Source organism: Balaenoptera acutorostrata, chromosome 12 (genome assembly GCF_949987535.1).
Source record: "Balaenoptera acutorostrata chromosome 12, mBalAcu1.1, whole genome shotgun sequence".
Taxonomy (NCBI): domain Eukaryota; kingdom Metazoa; phylum Chordata; class Mammalia; order Artiodactyla; family Balaenopteridae; genus Balaenoptera; species Balaenoptera acutorostrata.
Window position 1 is genome coordinate 43,906,617 of NC_080075.1, and position 26,419 is coordinate 43,933,035.

Here is a 26,419-nt window from a genome sequence, read left to right on the forward strand (position 1 = left end):
GCAAAATTCCTGACACTAAACATTTGTTGTAAACTGATCCTTCCAAAAGTAACTTAGCTAAAGCAGAAAAGGCAGGAAAGGTGATAATTGTGTTTTTTTTAAGCCATTTCTCCTTTCTTTCTTTCAGGAAAAAAGGGTCCAAACTGCTTTTGGGGAGAAATTCACCACATTCTATTGGGCTGAGGGTAAATTCAGAAAAAAAAAAAAAAAAAGAAAAAAACATATGAACCACCAACCCCAGAGTGATGAAAAGCAAAATGGGTAAGGAAAAAAATACCCTCAATTGACACAGCTATTTTCATCACATCAAATCAGCCATCTGTTCTTGACATAGTTTATTATCATTAGGAAGATTTTCTCAATTCAGACATGGTGATGAGGAAAGATGAAGAATTAACCAGATAAATAGCCAATTTGGAAAATTCAGGCTGAGACCCTTTTCCTCAATTTCCAGCCCCCCTTTTCTCCCTGCTCCATCATCACACTCCAATTATTCCAAGAAAAGCTTCAATGACATGATTAGACATGTTTATGGTATTGTTTTTCTCCCACTTGCATAGGCATAACAAACTAAACACACTAGGTAACAAATGATACAGAGGTGATCGACATTGTACCAAAAAATAATAATTTTCCATTGTTAAAAAGGGCTGCGTAAACTTAGAATGACACGTGGCTACAGTTAAGGGGGAGGGAATTAAATACTCTGAATTGAAGTATAAAAATGCTGATGTTTTCCTCCTGAAATTTATTCGTTAGAAATCCATCAATTTACCTTGGGATAAGAGTGTGTAGAGAAGAAAATGTTCTTTGAAATCATCATAAGGTAATTCCAACAGCTCCGTGTGGGATAATCTGGAAGGAATAAGTAAACATTGGACTCTTATAATACGAAGAAAATGTTTAAATCGTATGTTTAATATTGACTTCATAAAGTGAGGTTGGAAATCCACAAAAGTTAAAAGCTCATAAATTTAGGAAAAAATATCTGAAAGAGAACGTTTGACAAATTTCAACACAACTACTCAAAATAATTAGTCAAGCTGGTTATTTTATCTACATAATGTCAAAAAACAAGTTTGATTCTCCTTAAATAGTTCACAAAATCATCAATGTTAGAATTATACGAACCTAATCCACAGATTTAGATTATAATTAAAATCATATCTTTTTGACTGAAAATTTTTAAATATTAATAGCAGTAACTATTGAAGTTCCACCATGCAAACTCCTTCATAAAGATACTTCTATCCTAACATCCAGGTTATTTTGTGTGTATATATCCTTTCTTTGATAACATTCCTGAGATCTTTTATTCTTATCTTTATACTTGTTACTAATTGCCAAACATGTTGTAACTCCTCATTCTTCATAATCTACTAGAGTCATCATTTTTGCTAGACTTTTCTTTATTGACACACCCTTTTCTTGATTTTTGTCTATGTCATACAATACTGACTTTCCTCGTAACTCTTAGAATGCTCTTGCTTTTTTTTTTTTTTTTTTTGCTCCAATAAAGCTAAGAATGGACATAGTCATTCTACCACAGCATTCATCAATTCAACAAATGTCTGCTAAGAAACTACTATAAGCCAGGTGTCGTGCCAGGTGCTAGGGACACAGTAGTGAGCCAAGCCGATGCGGTCCTTGCCCTTATGGAACTTAACTTTCCACACCAGAGGTCAGCAAACTAAAGCCCTCAGTCCAAACCCAGCCAGTCACCTATTTTTGTAATACATTTTTACTGGAACACAGTCATGCCAATTTATTTGCCTATTGTCTGTGTCGCTTTTGGTCTATGAGGCACAGTTAAGTAGTTGCAACAGAGAACTTTGGCCCACAAAGCTTAAGATATCTACTCTCTGTTTCTTTACAAAAAAAGTTGGCTGACCCTGGTAGACTCCAGATCCATCTTCAACTGTTCTAGCTCTGCATACTTTCTCTCAGAGAGCGTATTTTTCATTACTTATGGTTTCAATTCCCTCTTCTATAGAAATGACTCCACAACCGCTATTCACAGTCATGACCTCTCTTTTGAGCTTCAATCATAGGTTTCTAACTGCCTACTTGCATCCCCACCTGCCCACCCACCAAAAGAATCAATCACCATTACTTCAAGGTAGCTAAGATTGACTTCATCTTTTCCCTAAGGCCAACTGTTTACTACATCATTTCCTTCCAACATCCAAGTAGCAAAAACTAAGAAAAAAACAAACTCACATATTCTTTATGTCTGTCAAATAGTTTCTGTTTCTATTGCCACCACCCCTATAGGCTTAAACCCCAAAGCCTCAGCCTTAGAATAATGTCATCACCAAACAGTCTCCCTGTACTCGGTCTCTTACGTCTCCAGGGATCTATCGGTCAGTGATCTATCTATCCACCACTTTGTATATCACAGTCCTCCTCAGTAGCTCCCCATTACCAAGAGCAGGGCTGTCAAACTGTGGCTGAGACTGTCCCATGTGAGGATGCTGCAGAATGACTTCAAGGGGCCCCCAAGCCCCACTGAGTACACTGAGAGTTGTCTGACGCTGAGTATCCCGAGTAGATGCATTACTATCTCTATTTTTCAAATGTACATAGATGTTTTTCTGATAATTAAAATACAAATTTGCTTCTTAAAATTACATTTCATCATAACTTTTTCCCACTCTCTATTTTCCCAAGCAATTGATTCTAAAGGTGCAGCTACTTGTTTTCTGTATTTCATAATGAAAGGGTCCTCACTGGCCATTAAATGCCTACTCTATCTTCAGAGAGGGTCTATTATCAATTCACAGTGGAACTATGGGAGGCTAGGACCTCAGCTTCTGGAGGGAAAAGTGAGAGGGTAAAATAGTCTAAACGCAACTCTCTTCCTTTCCTATCTCCTTGGATAAGAACTACAGACTTAGAGGACTTTGTGGGGTACAGAAAGGCCTTGGGGGGAAAAAAAAAGACTGCTCAGGTCTAACTCAGTTCTAGACTTGAAAAGAAAGGAATACATGTATCCTGATGTTTCTGCACTGTCCAGCTCTGGTGATCAGAGAGGGTAAGCAGATCAGGATTCAGGACAGAAGCTTCAATGAATGATATGCATTTGGCAGCTTTGTCCTCTCAGTCATATTTTTTAGAAACCTAAAAAAGGTGGTGGAAAAGTGAACATGTGTACAGATGTAACGCAGGGGCCTCTAAGTCCACATTTTTAGCCTTGGGGAATCAACTGCTTTCAGCTTAGCCCTTGTGCCAGGTCCCAGCTTTATCTCCCACCACCTCCCTATGGTCTGTCTGATATGTGGTGGTGATTCTCCTCTCTGCCTGGCATGTTATGTCACTGTATCTCTGGCACCCAGTGCAGTGCTATCAACCAGCAAGCAGAGAGAAGCACAAAATTGTTTGTGTTGCCAATATCCCCTGGTTGCAGAGTAATCCTAAAGCTCTACTTTTTGTTCATGTGTTGATTAGTTTGTTATGGTAAACACTCAGGCTGATTTACAGAAACCATATCTCAGAATTCTCTCCAGCATCACAGAACTTAGAGGGAGGTAGAATGGGAAAGTGGGACAAGATTTGGGGGAAGAATTATATCTGTCAGGTGTGAAACTTTGAGTTAGTTGATTTCTCAAAAATTCAGTCCCCTCTGTGGTAACTTGGAATAACCACTGTGACCTCATTTCAGTTATTTATAATGACTACAGGAAATGAAGTATGTAAGGGTCCAGCATGGTGCTGATACATAGCTGGCACCCAACAGGCGTTTCAAGAAGAGGGAGGGATAGATGGGGATTTGGGACTAAAACACGGCCCTTTATCCATATTCCACCTGCTTTAGTGTAGGTCTGAATTATGTTTAGCCTAGGATTACGTTCCAAGGATATCTGCAGGGGCAAGTTGCTCTGATCCAGTCAAAGGGAATTCTTGGATCTGAGAGTGATTAACCAGGAGTGAATTAATATTTATTGAGTTCCTAGGGCACATCAGCCAGTTTAGCAGGTCTTTTATGTATGTTTTATTTCATACTCACAACTATTCTCTGATATAGATAGGGTTATTTCTCCCGTTTATGACCTTAAGAAAAATAAGGCCAGTGAGGTTCAGTAAATTCCTTGTATCCACTCAGTTATTAAACAGCAGAGGAAGGACTTGCAACCAGGTCTAGGTGATTCTAGAGCACTTCTGCTCCTTCTAAATCACCAACCTATCTCTCCTATAGACTCTTCATGAAGTCACCCTTATCAATGTTCATGGCCACTGTTCAACTTCCTTGTATATCATCATCCCTTTCTACATCCAACAGATTATTTCATTTCATGAATAGAAAAGGCAGCAAGTGTTTACAACACTCAAGTCCATGTATTTGAAATAATGATTATTGAAATGTCTGAAAAAAGCAGGACTACCCTGAGAATAAGTGCAATCACTCCCTGTGAGACAGGGAGTTGGTCATCACCTAACTACCCAGAATTAATCCAACTTGGCTCTGATGGAAGCCACAACCACTTATGGCTGGCATGATGCCTTTCGTCTGGTTCTCTGATCTGTCTGAAAGATAACTTTGATTTCTGCAAAGTCTAATTTCCTGTCCTCACTTGCTGCAGCAGGAAGTTGGTAGAAACTGTTTACAGCCAGGACTTGCAGGGTGCAGCTCTCAAAACCTGGTTCATATATAAGTAAATAGTAAGTAAAATAAGGATAAAATGATGACATTCTTCAAGAAACAGCTTTAGGTCCTTGAAAATGATTATTTCTGTTTGCCTGCAACTGCAAAAATGAGTTTCAGGCAATAGCTTTTCTTTTATACAGTAAATGATAAATGACCATTTAAACATTGACTCATCCACCAACCAAGATATAAAAAAACATAAAAACTTACGGTGCTAAAAGGGAATGTGAAGACTGAAGTCACCTGATTTTTCAACCCAGTGATTACACCATGGGGACATTCATTTGTCTTTACTTCAACTCTGGAATTGCATAAAATACATTCTGCCAGCCAAGAAAATCAAGCCCTTTAGCTCCTACACATTATATATTTTTTCCTGACCCTGTATATATGTTTTTCATCCAAGTTAGTATATCCTCTTAGACTTTGAAAACTGTGATGTCGAGTCAACTATCCATTCTAGCACCCAAGAAAAGTGGGAATATCCTTCTTTGAATACTTGCTTTGCCAAAAGAGCATGCAAAAATGTTATTCACTTGTAAGGGTCAGAGCCTGGGCTGGGAAATTGCAGTCCATACTGAGATCAAATCAGAAGAACCAAAGCAAAGAAAAAAAGAGATACGATTTCAGCAAGGGAAATTTTTTTCTGTAAGCACTTATTATTTTTACTCTTTTCAAAAAATAATATCGCAAAAATAAATATCTTCACAAAAATAAATATCCCATGTTCACTTTCCACGTAACCTCAACAACACTAGTAATATAATGTCTTACAGTTAAAATGTTTAAATGAGAGAAAAGGAAATAGAATAGAAACAGGAGAAGGAGAGAATGTAAATAATTTTTCTGGCATCAAGGGAAGAGGGGAGCCTGACCTTGAAATTTTCAGTAAGTACTTGTCTGGCAGATCACAAAATTCTCAAAATTCAACCAATTCAATACCTTCCTTTCTTAGGTACAAGTGCTATGGGATAAACATTTTGGCTTTAGATAATTGTTATTATCCTCTCCCACTCCCCTGCCCTGCTAGTCACAGCAGGATACATTATTGGCAAACATATTATTTTCCACCATTAGTGTATCTATGGTTTTTAAATGGATTTCCAAAGCATGAAGTAAGTGATATTGAGGAATTAATGCCAATTTTTACTTACTGTTGACAGCATTTCTTAAATAAGAATGCAAAAATATTGTCATGTCAAATATTAGATGGTGGAGCTAACCTCCACCCTCACCCCTAAAGTAAAACTACTTATCTTCCCCTTTAGAAGCATCCTTAACTTTAATTGAACAACATTTTTATATATCTATTTGCATATAAACAGATTAAAATGCATATTAGCTTCCTATTGTTGCTATAACAAACTGCCACAAATTTAGTGGCTTAAGCAACATAACTTCATTATCTGATAGTTCTGTAGAAGTCTCATGAGGCTAAAATCAAGGTGTCAGCCTCTTCCTGACAGTTACAGAGAAGAATCTGTTTTCTTGCCTTTTTCTGTTTCCAGATGCTGCTTATTTTCCTCGGTTTGTGGCCCCCTTTCTCCATCTTTAAAGCCAGCAATGACTAGTTGAGACCTCAAATTGTCTCATTTTTGACCTTCTGCCTTCCTCTTTCCTTTTTAAAGACCTTATTGATTACCTTGGGCTTGACCAGATTGCCCAGGATAATCTCTCTAATTTAAAGTCGATTGATTAGCTGCAACCTTAATTCAATCTGCAACCTGATTCTACTTTGCCATGTACAGTAACCTATTTACAGGTTCTGGGGATAAGGACATGGACTTCTTTGGGCATCTTGCTTGCAAAAAAATTTATACATATATATAAACTTATATATGTATATCTTATATATATATGAGATAAATACTGAACTCTAAATAGATATTTTTATTTTTTAACTTGGTGTTTTAATGGTTTTATTTTATGTTTTTTTCCTTTAATTTATTTTTTTGAAGTATAGTTGATTTACAATGTTGTGTTAATTTCTACTTTACAGCAAAGTGATTCAGTTATACATATATAAATATATATATATATATATATATATATACATTCTTTTTCATATTCTTTTCTATTATGGTTTACCACAGGATATTGAATATACTTCCCTGTGCTATACAGTAGGACCTTGTTGTTTATCCATTCTATATATAATAGTTTGCATCTGCTAATCCCAAACTCCCAATCCACCCCTCCACCAGCCCCATTCCCCCTTGGCAACCGCAAGTCTGTTCTTAAATAGATATTTTTAAGTTGTGTTACTTTTAAAAAAATATGCTTCTAAATTTTAAAATAAAATGTTATAAAAATACTAGATGTTTGAAGTTATGTTTTTAGAACAAGCTTCAAGTTTAGAAAGGTTTGACTTTCTTTTAGAAATATGCAAAAAAAAAAACCCTTTCTGCTTCTCCTTTTGTCTGTCTCTTGGTGTTTTCTGCTTTTGGTATAAGTTTTGCATCATCAAGGTATATAACACTTAAACTCAGTCCCCAAAACTGAATTTCACAATTGGTTATCTGAGGTTTATATTCAAATATAGTCAACAGTCACTATCAATCATTTCTCCATTCCTGACTTATTTATTTTAATTCTTCTCTCTGTTGCCTGGTATTCACCTTCATATAGTTCTTAATTTCAAGATAGGTTCACAGATGTTGTACTTCCCTAGACCTTCCATGCTTAAGAATATCTGGTTTTGGTTTTGATACCTGGATGATAAACATCTTGAGTCACACTTCCTTAAACGTAGGACTTTGCAGGAATTTTTCTATGGTCTTCTGGAACTAAATGTTGCTTGGAGAAGTCAGAGGCCAGCATGATTTTTTTATATGACAGTATACTTGTTTTGTTTTGTTTTTTTGCCTCAATGAATAAACATTTTTTTAATTACTTGAAATTTAATATTTTAACCAGGCTAAATTTTATCAATTTTTTTTTTCTGGAACATAATATCTTTAAATGTACTTAATCAGTTTTTCCCTTAATTTCAGAGAAAATTTCTACTATTACATGGTGGAATTGTATGTTCCTTTTATAGATTTTCAATGCTAGGATGCACATTATAAATTGCATTAAATCATCTTAATCTTCATTCCTTTGTAATACCTTATTTCTAATTACTTTTCTTTCTTTGTCTTTTCCCTCTGCACTTATTGTGAATGTCTTAAGACTTCTCTATGTCAGTACTTGTAGAACAACTGTGTTTACAGGTCTGCAGGATGGGTTTCTGGAAATAGAGAGGCTAAATTGTGGCAACCTACCTAAGGGAGTCATGGCATAGTACCTGTGAAGCTGTGTTCCCATATCAACATTGACAATCTAAGTTATGTTTAGTTCTTTATAGCTTATAGAGCAATTTCATGTATATCATCTAACATTCACACAGTTCTGACACAGACAGGGAAATATTATTCCCACTTTTCAGATGTGTGTAAGCAGTCAACTAAATCACTTGCCCATAATGAGAATATTAGATAATGTTAACATAAAACCCATTGCTGTTTAGCTGACTCAGTCTTTTTCTTCCTTGCCTATCTCCACTATAAAGGAAAATACTCATTTTCCCAGCTATCCTTGCAGCTGGAGGTGGCCATGTGACATATTTCTGACTGATGAGATGGAAGAAATTCTGCTGCAGGGGTGGATTGGGGGAAAGCTTTTGCTTTTCTGATAAAGCAGTGGGCAGTGCTGATATCTGTCTCCCGCATTCCATCTTAGCTTGATGTGAACACAGTGCCAAGATTCGGGGCAGTCATTGTGGATCCATGAGGAAAAGGCCAGAAGCAATTCAGGTGACATCAGCTTCAACAAGGTTGAGTCATGGAACCAATGTCATCAGCTCCCTGCCTATCTCTAAACCCCTTATTACAGGAGAAAAATAAGCCTCTCTTTGTCTAACCCATATTAGTAATATTTTATATTACTTGTGGCCAAAGCATTCCTAATACTATCAACTGATAATGTGGTAAATGCAAGATGATTTAAGCTCAGTATCATGTATAAATGTATCTTAAATTTGAATAATAAAGAAACAGTTTAAAAGTTATAATCATTTTTTTCCCTGTTATTAACAAGATTAAGTTACCTCCCATAAGGGACAGAGACCTCACCTGGGAAGAAGAATTTTAGCATTTTAACTCATTGGGCAAGCATTCAAAATAAATTTTTCCAGGAAGCAAAGTTAATTTATGCCAGTTGAACAGAAAATAATATTAGTTTAATTCATTGTGTTTCCAAGTAAACCAGAAGAAAATGAATGACTAAAAATTCTCTGTGTATGAATCTAAATATGTTTCCTGATTTGCAAGACTATGCTAGACACTGAATGATTATTTTCATTTACATAGTATAAGCAATTCACTTTCTCATACATCTTAAAAGTCTACCTACACAAGAGATAAGAATTATGTTCTTTTATATTAAAATTGATATAATTTCATGAATCATTTTCATTGACTGATGATTTATAAACTATTCCCCTTCTGGAAAACTTCATTATTTTTTGTAGCCTCTACTAGTTTCCAAAAAAAAAAATCCCAACTTAATAAGTATCCTACCATGTTGTGACAATTTACAAGTTATGGGTGATCTGGGCAAATCTCTTAATTGGTTTTGAATTGTGCAGTTTGTCTCAGGATTATAGAAACATTAAATAATTCAGAGTCTAAATGAAACCTTATAATGGAGCACACCAAAGTTGTTTAGGCAAGTTCTTTTTTTTTTTTTTTTTTTGATAATCAGATAATTACACATAACTAGTCATCATGACTTTAAACAAATTATGTTCTGTTGAAGCATGAAAGAGGTTTCTTGGCACTAGTTTAACTAATCCTATTGATAATAGGTGCCTGTTGGCAAAACCTGTTTATTGGTTATACAGCATGTGTAGTTACTGCTCTGTAGTGAGTCCCTCTTAATTATATCATTTTTCAAATAAATATTTGTATCTTTTATTTTGAAAAATCACAGGTTCAGTCAGCTTGGCAAATGTGTGTATATTTTGAATACGGAATGCTTTGTCTTTGATTCATTGTAGATTATCTGTAATAATACACTGCTTCATGAGACAGCACTAGTGAAGAAAAACAGGCAAGCCGTTATTTGCTGTGCATTTGAGTACTTAAACGGTCACTCTGCTTTCAGACGTTCTTGCCTGACTAATTCACTGGAGTCAAATGGTTTAGAGGGCTGTGTCATGCCAATCAAGAGCATTAGCATCGTTTGCGCAGTGGAAAAGCTTGTGTTCCGAGGAGGAGGGAACCTTTGGCTCTGTCTACAATGATTAAGTAAGATGGAAAACTAAGGCATTTATTCAACTAATTCTGGCGAAAAGAAAAAAAATGTGGGGTCAATTATGCAAGTAGTTGTAAATGGTAACAGAGTTCAGTAGATAAGTACCGCACACTGTCTTCCCATTTTCTACAACTGGAATGTTTTTCAGTTTCTGTAGAATGAGGGGCACACTAGGAATACCATCATGCAACATCACTTAGGGGATGGTCAGAGAAAAAGGGACAGCAAATTTTTCCATCTCTCATTGCTTTACAGGCTTAGCAGGTCTACGTAGGATGATGATAAACCATTTCCACATAGTTGAATATACACCTAAAAGATCAGCAGCCTTTGGCCACTTAACTTTTTTTTTTTTTAACGTCTTTATTGGAGTATAATTGCTTTACAGCGGTGTGTTAGTTTCTGCTGTATAACAAAGTGAATCAGCTGTACATATACATACATCCCCATATCCCCTCCCTCTTGCGTCTCCCTCCCATCCTCCTTATCCCACCCCTCTAAGTGGTCACAAAGCACCGAGCTGATCTCCCTGTGCTATGTGGCTGCTTCCCACTAGCTATCTATCTTACATTTGGTAGTGTATATATGTCCATGCCACTCTCTCACTTCGTCCCAGCTTACCCTTCCCCCTCCCCGTGTCCTCAAGTCCATTCTCTATGTCTGCATCTTTATTCCTGTCATGCCCCTAGGTTTTTCAGAGCCATTTTGTTTTTCTTTTAGATTCCATATATATGTGTTAGCATACGGTATTTGTTTTTCTCTTTCTGACTTACTTCACTCTGTATGACAGACTCTAGGTCCATCCACCTCACTACAAATAACTAAATTTTGGGGTTTTTTGGCTGAGTAATATTCCATTGTATGTATGTGCCACATCTTCTTTATCCATTCATCTGTTGATGGACACATAGGTTGCTTCCATGTCCTGGCTATTGTATCTAAATAGAGCTGCAGTGAACATTGTGGTACATGACTGTTTGAATTACGGTCTTCTCAGGGTATATGCACAGTAGTGGGATTGCTGGGTCGTATGGTAGTTCTATTTTTAGTTTTTTAAGGAACCTCCATACTGTTCTCCATAGTGGCTGTATCAATTTACATTCCCACCAACAGTGCAAGAGGGTTTCCTTTTCTCCACACCCTCTCCAGCATTTATTGTTTCTAGATTTTTTGATGATGGCCATTCTGACCGGTATGAGGTGATACTTCATTGTAGTTTTGATTTGCTGATTTGCATTTCTCTAATGATTAGTGATGTTGAGCATCCTTTCCTGTGTTTGTTGGCAATCTGTATATCTTCTTTGGAGAAATGTCTATTTAGGTCTTCTGCCCATTTTTGGATTGGGTTGTTTGTTTTTTTGATATTGAGCTGCATGAGCTGCTTGTAAATTTTAGAGATTAATCCTGTGTCAGTTGCTTCATTTGCAAATATTTTCTCCCATTCTGAGGGTTGTCTTTTTGTCTTGTTTATGTTTTCCTTTGCTATGCAAAAGCTTTTAAGTTTCATTAGGTCCCATTTGTATATTTTTGTTTTTATTTCCATTACTCTAGGAGGTGAGTCAAAAGGATCTTTCTGTGATTTATGTCATAGAGTGTTCTGCCTATGTTTTCCTCTAAGAGTTTTATAGTGTCTGGCCTTGCATTTAGGTCTTTAAACCACTTTGAGTTTATTTTTGTGTATGGTGTTAGGGAGTGTTCTAATTTCATTCCTTTACATGTAGCTGTCCAGTTTTCCAGCACCACTTATTGAAGAGGCTGTCTTTTCTCCATTGTATATTCTTGCCTCCTTTATCAAAAATAAGGTGACCATAGGTGTGTGGGTTTATCTCTGGGATTTCTTTCCTGTTCCATTGATCTATATTTCTATTTTTGTGCCAGTACCATATTGATTACTATAGCTTTGTAGTATAGTCTGAAGTCAGGGAGGCTGATTCCTCCAGCTCCGTTTTTCTTTCTCAAGATTTCTTTGGCTATTCGGGGTCTTTTGTGTTTCCATACAAATTGTGAAATTTTTTGTTCTAGTTCTGTGAAAAATGCCAGTGGTAGTTTGATACGGATTTCATTGAATCTGTAGATTGCTTTGGGTAGTAGAGTCATTTTCACAATGTTGATTCTTCCAATCCAAGAATATGGTATATCTCTCCATCTGTTTGTATCATTTTTAATTTCTTTCATCAGTGTCTTATAGTTTTCTGCATACAGGTCTTTTGTCTCCTTAGGTAGGTTTATCCCTAGGTATTTTATTCTTTTTATTGCAATGGTAAATGGGAGTGATTCCTTAATTTCTCTTTCAGATTTTTCATCATTAGTGTATAGGAATGCAATAGATTTCTGTGCATTAATTTTGTATCCTGCTACTTTACCAAATTCATTGATTAGCTCTAGTAGTTTTCTGGTAGCATCTTTAGGATTCTCTATGTATAGTATCATGTCATCTGCAAACAGTGACAGCGTTACTTCTTCTTTTCTGAGTTGGATTCCTTTTATTTCTCTTTCTTCTCTGATTGCTGTGGCTAAAACTTCCAAAACTCTGTTGAATAATAGTGGTGAGAGTGGACAATCTTGTCTTGTTCCTGATCTTAGAGGAAATGGTTTCAGTTTTTCACCATTGAGAATGATGTTGGCTGTGGGTTTGCCACGTATGGCCTTTATTATGTTGAGGTAAGTTCCCTCTATGCCTACTTTCTGGAGGGTTTTTATCATAAATGGGTGTTGAATTTTGTTGAAAGCTTTTTCTGCATCTATTGAGATGATCATATGGTTTACTTCTGAAGAATGACACTCAGGGTTTATAAGCTAATTATTGTGACTTGCCATGCTAAGTTATTAGACACCTTTTTTTTTGAGTGTTAGGAAGTCTGTACCCTTCAGCTTAAAACATTGCAATATTTATATACTTCCAAAAGTATAAAAAAGTTATGCTACAAGGAAAAATGGGTCAAATTTTTCTTATTATCTTCTAAATTTTATAAAGCACTCTTATTGGATAACTGCTTTTACACCCAGAATCAGTTATCAAAGTCTGTCCTTTCCCTGCTAATTTCAATGCTAACTCTGTTATAAATGAAGTTTGCTTACAAAGGTAGGCCTTATTTTTGTGGGCTTCCTGTATAGGTGAATTTTCTCTTCTGTTCCATTAATCTATTTGTCTAACCCTATGGCAATGTCGCCTAGTTTAGTTTCTATAGCTTTATTAATTATTAAATTTTTGATATCTGAAAAGGGAAGTCTCCTCACTTTGAGTTTGTTTTTTTTTTAATTCAGGAGTACCTGTTATTTTAGAATTAGCTTACAGGTTAAAAATTTATAGGAATTTTAAATAGCAAAAATTGACTCTTGTTATTAACAGGTATCTATTATTTTGTTATAAATCACCCTAAACTTAGTGACATAAAAGAATAATCATTTTGGTTTTCATGTATCACAGTTCTGGGGTTCAGCTGGGATCAGCTGGGCAGTTATTTCTTGGGATCTGTCATGTGGTTTCAGTCTGATGATGAAGGAGGCTGGACACATCTTACAGCCAGTCATTCACATGTCTGGAGGTTGAAGGTGGATGTCAGCTGGGACCTCAGCTGGGATATTGGCTGGAACTACTCCACACCTCTTCTCCCTGTTGTTTCTCTACTTCCCCACGACACAGAGACTAGATTTCTAGAACAAGCTAGTGTCACAAGAGGTCCAGGCAGAAGTCGCATCAGCATTTACAACTTAGCCTCAGTATCACATACCATCATTTCTGCCACAGCTTAACCAATTAAGGGAGATGAACATAGACTCCCGCCCTCACCTCTCTGTGGTAGAAATGTCAATAAGGCATTGTAAGGAGAATAGATGAGAAAGGAAATCTTACTGTGGCCATACTGGAAAAAAATGACCTGCCACAATTCTATAGATCAATTTAGGAAAAACTAACATCTTCAACACTATTGAATTTTCCTATCCATTAACATGGTAAAACTCTCTTTATTTAGATTTTTTTATTGTATTTAAATAAACTTTTATTTTTCCACAAATATCATATACACATTTTGTTAGAATTTTCACTAGGCACCTTATTTACCTTTTATGTCATTGTAAAGGTTATCGTTTTTAGAATATGTTTTCTAGCATTAGTTATTGGTATGTAGTAGTATTGCTCATTTTTATATGCTAATTTTGTATTTAACAAAACTGCTTTACTATCTGATTAGTTATAATAAATTACATCTATATTCTGTTGAATTTTCTACATAGACAATCTTGTCATCTCTGACTAATGATGATAGGATTTTTTTCCAATTCATTTTAACACATACTTATACAGTACTTACCACATTCCAAGCACTGTTTTAAGCACTTTTAAATAATAACTAATTTAACTTTCCTCCACCGAGGTAGGTATTATTACCTCCACTGTATAGACTAAAAACTGAAGCATATAGAGGATAAAATACTTAGCTAATAAGTTTAGTTACTGAGCTTATTCATTACTTAGTTCATAAGCAATACAGAAATTATTTAAACCTAGGCAGTCTGATCCAAAGTCTATACTCTTAAACATTAAATCATGTGGCCTCTGTATACATTTTCTTCCTTTTTCTTCCTTTACTGTACTAGCTAAAGTTTATAATATAATGTCAAACAGAATTGGAAATAGTAGGTACCCTTTTGTTTTTTATGATCTTAAAGCCAATGTTTTCACTATTTTATAGGTAAGTACTATGTTTTGTAGATTACTGTTCATCAGATTAATGTAATTCCTTTCTATTTTTACTTTGCTAAGTTCTTTTCCTTCCTTCTCTTTTCTTTCATCATTTTTTAAAAAATAAAAACTATCAATGTATGCTTAACTTATTGAAGGATTTTGCTACATCTATTAGGATAATCATGATATTTTTGCCCATTCATCTCTTAGTTTGGTAAATTATATTATGTGATATTTCTAATGTTTAATCAATCTTCCCTCTGGAAAGAATTTCATATTATTACACATTGCTAGATGTCAGTGTTCTAATATTTTGTTTAGGAATTTTGAATTTTAGTTAAAAAATGAAATTGACAATTTTTTGTCTCATACTTCATATCACGTTTAAGGTTGACTGAAAAAGAATTGAAATGTATTGATATTTTTCAAGTTGTCTTTTTATAAATTCCATTTGAATTTCCTAGTGATAATAGAGGTAGTTGGTATGATAGCAATTTTTAATAAACATTTATGTTTTGATACTTCCTTTATGGCAAAATGTGTTGAATTTTCACAAGTATTCTGTGTACTTGAAAATAATAGATATCATTTTGCAAAACCTACTGAAATAGTAGATTCAGACAATGGTCATCATGGATAAAACCATTAGGAGAAAGGTTGATGGAGAATGAAGCCTGGAGGAATCAGGCAATCACCAAATGAACCAACTGATTTTTGCATTACTAAAGGAAGGACAAGCAGAATTGGTGCCATCTCATTGTAATGCAAGAATGTTAAGTAATTCCACCCTTCCCACTCCCAAATTGAGACAAAATCTATTCAAGCCTTTAGAGTTAAATTCCATTTATAGAGACTAAAGAAGAATGAGGAACAAGTTAATTAACACCACAGTGAAGCAATCAGATAAATCCAGAATGTGAGATCTTTTTAGAAATGACCCAGTTTCTTTAATCAGTCAATGGCCTAAAGAAAAACGGAGGCAGGGGGTTGGGGGGGCGGTGGGGTGGGGGTGGGGGGGTGTACTTCCCTGGTGGCACAGTGGTTAAGAATCTGCCTGCCAATGCAGGGAACATGGGTACAAGCCCTGGTCCCAGAAGATCCCACATGCCGCAAAGCAACTGAGCCCATGCACCACAACTACAGAGCCTGCGCTCTAGACCCCGCGAACCACAACTACTGAGCCCACATGCCACAACTACTGAAGCCCATGCTCTGCAACAAGAGAAGCCACTGCAATGAGAAGCACGCACACTGCAACAAAGAGTAGCTCCTGCTCACCACACCTAGAGAGAAAGCCCATGCGCAGCAATGAAGACCCAACACAGCCAAAAATTTGAAAAGTAAATAAATAAATAATTAATTAATTAAAAAAAAAAAGAAAAACAGGGGGGAATAAAGGAGAACAGCTTCTTTGACCTTATTTCCAATAAACCAAGTATAAGACACATTCTTAGACAATCAGGATAATTTTAATATAGTGTGGACTGGATTTTGGATGATATCAATAAATTATTGATAATTTTATCAGAAATATTTATGTTATGATTATGTAAAAACAAGTTCATGTTTTTTAGAAATTCTTGCAGAATTATGAAGAGATGGTATAATAACACAGTTGAAATTTGCTTTAAGTTTTGAAGGAACAAAAGAAAAGAAGAATATGAAACATATTCTATATATGTTCTATATATGTTCATTAGATCAAGCTTGTATAAATTTTTTCAAATAAATATCCTGATTTATTTTTCTCAATTAATTATAGGTATAGTTAAATGTTCACTTATACTTGTATTTGTCTTAATTTTTGTTTTATATATTTTTGAGGATAAAATCTTGCTTTATATACTTTAGGTGCATAATATTTAAAATTTTTTTATTTTCCATTGTACTGAGTCATTCGTCATTACCTAGTTATCTCCTTTAATCTAAGTAATCCTTTTTAGCTCAGTGTCTACACTGTCTGATACTAATCAACTGCACTAATTTTTTTTCTTTTCTTTTTTTGGGGGAGGAGTATAGTATTAGTGGTATACCTTTTGCATTCTTATACATTCAACCTATTTGCATTTTAATGTACTATATATGTCTATTTGTCTTTCATTGCATCATTTACTCCATTTAGATTTATTATAATTATTGATGGATTCAGGTTTATTTCTACCTTATTCTGAAGTACGGATTGATCACACCTTTTCTATATGTTTCTGCTGTCTTTATTTTCTTCTTTTGAATGAATTGAATATGGTCTCCGATTATATATTTTTTCTTTTTACTTAATACTCTATTTCTTTTAGTGATTACTTTAGGAATCTTAACATGCATACTAATTTATCAAATTCTAAAGCTAATCATTTTCTTTACTCTCCTTCTGAACAAATGTTAGAAAACTATAACTCTGATAACTCCTTCCCTTTTCACGCATTATTGCTGTATGGATTTTTATGTCATCTTATTTTTTTCTTTTACAAACACAAAAGTTTAAGTATTGTTTTGTATAGTCAATGTTTGTTTAGACTTCCCAACTTATTAATTACTTTTTTTGATCCTTATTCTTCCTTGCATCTCAGACCTTTCACATGGAACTGCTCTTATTTTACACTTACTCTTGAAAAATACTTGTTGAATATAGAATTCTAGGTTCACAGTTATTTTCTTTTAGGGCACTGAAGGTATTCTATTGTTTCTGGCTTCCACTGTTACTGATAAGAAGTCAACTATTAATTTAATCACCACATTTATTTAGACAATTTATTTTTCTGTCTGATTTTGAGATCATCTCTTTGTCTTTGGTGATATCCAGCTTTAGCATTATATATTTAAATGTGGATTTTTAAATTTATCCTACTTGGGATAACTCAGTCATGTGTTCTTTTTGTTTTTGCTGTACTACATTCCAGATAATTTCTTTGGATATATTTTCCAGATTATTAACTCTCTTTTTATCTGTGTCTAATTTGTTTTTAGAAGTAAGTACTGAGTTTTTAATTTCAATTATTATATTTTTATTTCATTGATCTCTTTGGTTAATTTTATACTTGCTTGGTCATTGTTTTAAATAAACTCCTCTCTCTTACTCATTTTTATCCTCTATTTTAATTTATTAAATATACTAAACCTAGTCTTTTTTGATATTTCCAATATAGGAAGATTTTGGGTAACATTCATTCTGCTCATGTTTCCTGTTGCTTTTTGTGTTTTGTAATTTTTGAAATTGAGTTCACATTCTTTGAAACTTTACTTATGCCAATTTGTTGTGGCTTGGATGGAAATAGGCTCCTTTAGATAGGATTTGCATTTACTCTGGCTAGGTGCCTGGGGACACTAGTAATTCAGCATCACTTTAATTGATGCATGGCTTGAATTTTATTTGAACATATCCAGGCACTGTGGATTCCATCTGCAAACCCAGCCAGTAAAGATTGGCTTGTGGTATGAATTCCCAAAGAACAGGTCCTTCCTTTAGTCAAGGTTCAAGATTAGCAGTTTATCTAGCTGATCCCTTGGGAAAAGGTAATATTTCTACTTACTGAGAGTGTGGCTCTTTAGGGTCCCAGCTTTATGGGGAGGGTCACCTTTAGACGCCATATTCTTCACTTGTGAGCACTGCAACCTTTGAAAATGTCAAAAGGAAACAAGTTTAACTAGGTTTGATCATTGCCCTGAGGACACAAATTATACTAACTGTTCTACTTGCCTCTTGGGTTCTTACTTTCACTTCATTTTTGACCTCTGAGAACTACTAACTTTCTTCCCATGTTACTGATATACCTAAAATATGTATTTTTATATTTAAATCAATACTTTTAGTTGTTTATGTAGGAGGATTAATCTCTGTTAAACTACTGGAAAAAACAGTTTCAAGAACTCCCACACCACCTTTGTCTGTGTGAATTACTTAAATGACTGGAAGAACTATCTTAAAAGTAGAGAATCATGTACCTAGGTTTGTGCTAACCACATTACTCACAACTGACAAGATGCAATGCAGCTACAAGTGGTTCCAATGGTCAGAGTAAGTAAGTGTAAATACCATAACATTCTCAGAAGGCTCATATGATACCACATTAACCTAAGAGAAGACACTGCAATTCACTAGGTAGTTCTTTAGAACTTAGAATCTTAATCTAGATGGCAATAGTGGTGACTACAATAATACAGTCGTTTGGCTGACTCAGTGAAGGAAACTGGAGATTTGGGTTTGGAGTTAAAAGTAGTTAATATGGTTCTGGATTGTCTGCCCACAGGTGTGTCTTCTAAACTCACCTCTGCCATTAATGGTTTCTGTGAAGCTAGGCAAGTGGCCTCTCTTCTCTGGGCTTTAGTTTACTTATCTGTAATGTGAAGATGCTGAAGGCATGTGAGACAAAATCTGTGGTCTCTCAACCCTCAATTACTACTTTATATCTCCTCTAGGGTCACCATATTTCTTCTGGTAGTATACCCACTACTCCTAATGTTCGAAGGGTTTTTACTTAGTGATTCTAAAATGTTTCAAAAGATAATGAAATTAAGAATCAGCTGACTCAGATTTTACTGGAATAAAGGAAAGAAGAAACCCAGATTACCCTGCACAAGAGTTATTTATGAATACTAGGTAGCCAAAAGAGATTTAAATGTAAGATATATCATAAATCATATTTTTTATGATGAATTGTTTTCCTTTGCTCAAATTCCAGGTAATTTTCTTATTGTTGTTGTTATAGTATATTCTGTTAGCCCATTGGCTATGTTGTGAAGCTAATGAAGCTTAGGTAAACGTTTAGGGTCCCTGATTTGTATGTGACTCTTCCAAAGATCATTTTCCTCTGATTTTAAATAACATTAATTAAACTAAATTACATTAAATAACATTCCTCTCAATTAAATAACATCAACTTTTGTACTTAATTTTTTATTTGTTATTTTATATATTTTTCAAAAGTGGGTCACCTATGGGCTTCCCTGGTGGCGCAGTTGTTGAGAATCTGCCTGCCAATGCAGGGGACACGGGTTCGAGCCCGGGTCTGGGAAGATCCCACATGCCGCGGAGCAACTGAGCAACTAGGCCCGTGAGCCACAATTACTGAGCCTGCGCATCCGGAGCCTGTGCTCCGCAACAAGAGAGGCCGCGATAGTGAGAGGCCCGCGCACCGCAATGAAGAGTGGCCCCCGCTTGCCACAACTAGAGGAAGCCCTCGCACAGAAACGAAGACCCAACAAAGCCATAAATAAATAAATAAAATTAAAAACAAAACAAAACAAAACCTTGTACCCAAAAAAAAAAAAAAAAAAAGTGGGTCACCTAAATTGTATAAATTTCAGGGCCCACAAAACCTGAATCTGCCCATTTTATCCCCTTGGTTGAATAAAGAATACATATTTCCTCCTCAATTTCTTTCACTTATCACTTCCCCTAACTTTCATTAAAGAAAGAAAGAAACAGACAAACAAAGGGATTTTGATTCAGGTGTATTTATAGAGGAACATGTTTCAATATGGCTCTGACCTGTTAAAACCAGAGAATAATTTTATCATTATGCAAAAACTCTTTGATGATTCATTTCCCTCCAAAGCTCAAACCTTCTCTCTTTTTGTAAGCCTATGTCCTTAGAAGAAATAACTGATCCCTATAGTGGCTGTAACATTATAAGATGTGATAGCTCTATTGAAGAAAAATACATGTAATATTTTAATTCATTTTCCAATTTTGAGTGAACATTCCTACCACCATCACTAGTATCTTATAATTTCAAAAGCATTTATGTACAGTTGAATTTGGAAAGGGATGATTTATTCAATTGCTTCATGTAGTTTGGAAACTATGATAACATGAGTAATTGTTAACTTCAAAATAGTCTATTCTGTTTGTATTGTTTTTACATTAAAATTATACTCTCTCACACACAAACATATATATATATATATATGTATATATATATATATATATACACACACACATATACACTATGTACTATGGCTGGCCATTTCTAGGAATTTGGGTATTTTTGTCAAAGAAAAGAAGCCTATTTTAAGATTTTATTTTACATATTTTATTTTTATTTTGAGGGGAATCCAAATATCTACACCATGAACTTAGATTCCTATAGCTGCCAGAACTGACAGAGAATTAGCAAGGCAGAGCCAAGTTCATGCAAGACTGTCTACGGCACTCTTATAGCTAAAGACAAACCAAAATATTGACTAGTTCTTCTCAAAACAGCATGTATAAGTTGTGGCTGAAATAAGCCTGATGTAAGAAAGAATACAGATGGCAGTATAATCATAGGCTGGGTCTACACAGTGCCAAACAACCCATTCAAAAGTGAAAAACTCAGTCGATCACTTGGTAGTTTTGTCTACATGCCACCAAGCAACAGGCTTGACTGACTTCTTCCCAAAATTAACTGAGCTTCTGACTAGACTGAAGCAGATGTTTTATCACTATGTATAGTCAGTCTTAGTTATCAAATCTATAACTCAAGTAAGTTTCCTGACGAATGATGAATTTCTTTCCTACATCAAAACAACGTGAAAGTGGTAAACAAAGATCATCTGCAGTTTTTAATAATTTTACAGCCTAGATTAATGCATGTGCTCTGCACAGTTTAGAGTATGACTGACAAATAGGGTCTCTTCACTTACATGCCTATCTTTAATATTTCATTAATTTACTTGGAAGCACTGCAACTCAAATACCCATTGAATGGTAACTAAAATTCACTTTCTTCTTTTACTCAACAATTTCTCTGGTATATACAACGTATTTGCCATGAATATATCAAAGGACTACCTCCATTTACAATGACTGCTTTTGACATCTTTTTCTAATTTTTTAAAAAAATGCCTCTTTCACTAAAAGGTAGATCACAAAATCCTTCAAGTATTTCATGATTAAAAATAAAAACAATGAAAAAAAGCCACTTTCAAAATGAATTCTGTGTGAGCAGAGACCTCATGCCTTTGGTCTCTGTTGTGCCTCCCTGCATCTAGAACAGATTGGGCTTCGATATCTATTTATTAAATGAATGATTAGATGAATTGGAGCACACCATGGTGGTAGCCATTGACAACCTGTGGCCTGGTAAGAAGGAAGTGGGGGAATAAGGGCTTTAACTCATTCCCCTCCTGTCCTACTAATGTACTACCCGTGCAGCTGTTGCTGAAACCCCATCGCAAACAAGAAGTTGAGGGAGTCTGTCGAGAACAGAGCTGGGTGGAGAAGAATAGGCTGTGGATCTAGAGTGAGGCAAAAATATAATATTCACTATCTGCACACTACTGTCCTAGTGTGCAATTACTGAGGATAAAGAGTTTGGCATACATTATAATTCTTACAATTTTCACACATAACACACATGAAAATTACATAATGTGTGTATATACAGCTGTATGTATAGGTCAATAGATAGATCGATCGATAGATCGATGGATAGATGATAGATGAAAATGCTCAACACCTGAAGTCAAGATAATTGATTCCTTCCCACATCCCTTGAAGATGCTGTGTCAAATAAACTTTAAGTTTCTTTCCAACTATATTATTCATCGACAAGGACTAACGTGAATGCCTTGAGAGACCATTTACTTTTAAAAAATGAAAACTTTTATTTAATTAAAAATGTAAAACATATTTTAGAGAAGCTGGAAAATACAGAAAAGGGTAAATGAGAAGTACACAAGTGCATAAACGATGCTTCCAGGAATTATTCTCTCCTCAGCCTCCACAGGCACTTGTCAGGAAATAGGATGGTTTTCTGGGTCCATCTCTAATCACTTTCTTTTTTTCTGACTCTGTCCATCTTCCATCCACTATTTTTTATATGCTGCCGGTTCTCTTCTTTTCAAGCACAAAGAACAGGCAGGAGAATGAATGGGTAAAAAGCAAAGGGCTCCACTCTGGGAAAGCATCTCTGGAAATGTTTACTGCATCAGTATTAATATCTTCCAAAGAAAAGAGCACTTGCCTGTCTTCTGAGACCACAGAAGCAACTGCCTTTATTCCAAGTTACCTGTGACATGCCCTAGGGTACTATCTCTACGTGCTTAATGCACAGGTCCTTTGCAGTGTTAACAGTGGGCTGATGGGGAAATTGTACTTTTATCTTTATAAATTTCTGTATTTCATTATGTTTTCAGCTAAGCAATGGATGGAGTCTGACTTAGCCCAAGGACCTCTTTCCTGTTTGCAGGGATTTTTTTTTTACCTTCACTTTAAAACCAGGAAGAGAAAAACTTTCTAAACCTACTCAAAGGATATGGAAAATATGTCTTCAAAGTTCTGAATTTACGGAGCTTGACTTTTAAATAAAACCCACCCAAACAGAAGGAATTGAAAGATTTAGGGGAAAAAATCATAAAGCATTTATTTTCAGGTTGGCTAAGAAATTCTGTTTGTTTAAACAGAAGTAAACTTCTCATAGCCATTCCCTACCACCCAAACCCATAGCCCTTTCTTTCTGGAAGCATGCATGTTTGCCCTGACCATTAAAGAAGATAGATGCAAATACTTTTGCTATAAGAGGTAGGTCCTTCTTTTGTACATTATGTTAATAATATGCACAAGTCAGGGCTACCAATACAGAGAACACTCTTAGGACTGTCCTGAAATCATTCACCTGAATATCATGTTAAAACAAAAATAATGTAGGTCTAGCAGAAGAAAACATTAGGTTCTATTACCATTATCTTATTTATCTGTTTATTCAAACTCACCTCACTGAAAATTTTTTTTAAGCATTTAAAGCAATGATCCTGCAATATATCTTCTTTGCTCAAGGTGACAAGAACTGAACAGAGCTGCTTTATAATCAAATGGGGGCAATTCTTTCTTTTATTTTTCCCAGGACATTTATGCCTCCAGAGTAAACTGTTAATAGATGTAGAATGTTTCTATTGATTAATTCAGTGTGCCAGCTATGATATGATTCACAGAAGGCAAAAGAAATGCCAATGCTTTCATGACACAAAGACACATTATCGAGAATACTGTCTTTGGCTCTCTCACAACTGGTAGGCAATTTTTACAGAAAAAAAAGAGAAGCCTTTACACCCGAAGTGGTGCTAATGCATAACTTAGGAGAGCTGTAATTGACATATTCATAACTCTTTTTCCTGTTAATGTTAGGTTAGATATTATTTAGTAATCCTTTACTCTTTGAGAAACTGGGTGAAGATTTGTTTCAACTAAAGAATGAACTGAGGTACAAATGATTTTACGTTGGTACAAGAAAATCTCTTAGGTTGGATAAGGTATCATGAATATTTTGGCTATGCTGATACACAAAAACAAATGGTAAACTGAAGTAATTAGCCTTAGAAGTCAGGAAAATAAAAAGCAAGAGGTTTTAACATCCATTACAGGAATTTTAATGGTTTGTTTGATTTTGTTGGTATACTTGTTTTGTATTTTATTGGACTCCTTTATTTGGATAATTGCCTTGATTCACCATTTTACATGCCTAGACAGATAATTAGTTAATAAGCTTATATTAAGCACCTACTCTGTGTCAGATTTGGAATTATATGAGTAAGGATCCTATTTAACTTCAAGATCTGCAAAGGTGCCAAACAACTAAATTTTAACAGGAAGACAGCAAGTATTTCTAAAAAGACTTGACAGTCATCGCACTTTCTGAAATGTTGAAAACAAAACTCTTTTCTCATGGCACAATCAGCCTTGTTCCAAACTCAAAGTGCATTAAAAAGTGTGGGTTGAGTGGGTCAGGTTTTTATCCACCTGGAAACTTTGTGAACCATTTCAAAACAGTGAGCATGTTCCTTGATAACTGCTTTGTCCTTCTGTGTCTACAAACTTCTGATGTGGACTCCATGATAAAAGTCTCCTTCCTGGGTAGCCAGAATCTGGCAAAGGGGACCACAAGAGACTTTCTCATCTTCTGAGAGCTTGGGGACCATGTTGGCTTTTTCCAAATTCTTTTTTTTTTTTTCTTTTCTCAGCATCAGAGAGGAGTGAATATCCTAGGAATAAACCCAGCTGATACAGTAGATCATGCATGACTGGGTGAGGAGAGATGCATACTTGGTCCAGGATATCATTCAACTGGCTCTTCTCCGTGTACGAGAAATTCTGTGTGACAAGCAGTAAAGGAATACCAATCTCTGGTCACTAACAATAAAAATAGTATCACATAAACAGAAGTAGCCTTTAAACCTCACGGTTTCTCTATATGTTCCTCAATTGTCACTTCTTTGGACACCATCTGTATCAAAGTACAATAAGAAAGCAATTCCAGAAGACTAACAGTTTAAAAGGAAAAATAAAGTAAAAGAAAAAAAAAAAAAACCAGGCCTGGAGAGGGGGCACTGCTCGGCATCAGGTCACTGAGTGTATTCATTATTTGTTCCCATTACCATGTTATGTCTTAATTACTCTGGTTTGGCTTCCCACCCAGGGTCACTATGTCACAGCTGGTTTTCTGCCCATCTCTAATTAATAAAGCCTCATTTAGTAACCAAGTTTTTGAAATAAACCTCTGCTGAAGGATACAGCAGAAATAAAGAAACAAAAAGCAAACCAGAAATGATCAGAGTTGCTCTAACAGTAACCTTGTAACAAAGAGGCCTTTGGTTCAGGCCTTCTCTGGGTTACTTCTTAACCTGGAAAAGGCGTCCATTTGATTTGATTTGGAATTTCTGGCATAATTTGTCAGTGGTCAGATTTCGCCCACAGTAAGAAAAGTGACCAAGGTTCCTAAACGCTCTACATCATTTGGGACTTTTTAAAAATGGTTATTCATTCATGCTTCTAGCATTTAAATTGATATTATTTTGCAAAACACAAAGAAAAACTTAACGCTTTCACATGGCAATATAAAAAAATAACAGGCATTCATCGAATGATCTTATTTTGTTTCTGTGTCATTGCTTCTTTGAGTATTTTGACACAATAAATAAAGACAAATTATGTGAGAGCCTTTTCTAATTTGTTACATATAATTCCAGCCAATAAAATTTTACAAATTTAAAATACTCACTTCAAAAATCTCAGTACAATTATGCATACGTCTCTGTCTCTACGTCTCGGTCTGTCTCTCATTCTCATATATGCACACATGCTACCAATTCTATTTATTAGAATCCACACAGCTCTGGAACAGATCGCTCATCTGCATTTTATCAGGTGTCTCTATAATTAAAGCTTATTGTAAAGTGAGATATTATTGGTATATTTTATTACTTGTCTATGAGAGGCTGAACAAAGTAAGAGGCATAAATGAATTCAGTTTTACAGTACTTTGTTTTAAACAAATGTCACTACCTACACACACATACCTAATTATCAGTTCTTACACATTCTGCCAGATATCAAACCGATAGTTCATAAGCCACACACACGACAGGCAGTAAATATATTCCCCCTAATTTAGAATTTTATTGCAAAATACCCTCTGCACTATGTTAACCTACACTAAATCACACTCCACGCTCAGCTTTACTGGTGTTTACCTATTTCTGATTCAAAAAGGAAAACAGTACTAACTTCTATTTCTAGAGATCTACAGTAATAAACATTTTTTAAAGAGAATGACTATATGTAAGGAAGGGATTCGAAACAATGGCACAAGAGAATTGACTTCAACTGTAACAAGGGAAAACAGAGTAAGCCAAGACACTTTGTTTTTGAGTGTGGTTTCTGTGTCCTGACGGTCAGGGTTGCTGTGCGTATTTTTGTACATTTCAAAGGCTCCCACAAGCAGCCAAGCAAAAATTAACGTAAAGATGAAGGCTCTTGCAGATGAACTGGGCAGTTGGTTTGAATGCATGTGGGCTATTGAGACGCTGTGGACAGTTTT

General features: G+C 35.3%; 1 long non-coding RNA gene across 1 annotated transcript in view; it reads right to left on the reverse strand.

Moving 5' to 3' along the window:
- Window positions 1-783: 783 nt before the first annotated feature.
- LOC130709418 (uncharacterized) overlaps window positions 784-26,419 on the reverse strand; it is a 147,929-nt gene continuing 122,293 nt past the window's right edge. The window contains exons 2-3 of the long non-coding RNA XR_009009961.1: window positions 18,155-18,237; window positions 784-855 (exon numbers count right to left, since the gene is read on the reverse strand). This is a non-coding gene — a long non-coding RNA (uncharacterized LOC130709418). The remainder of the gene's footprint in view (window positions 856-18,154; window positions 18,238-26,419) is intronic.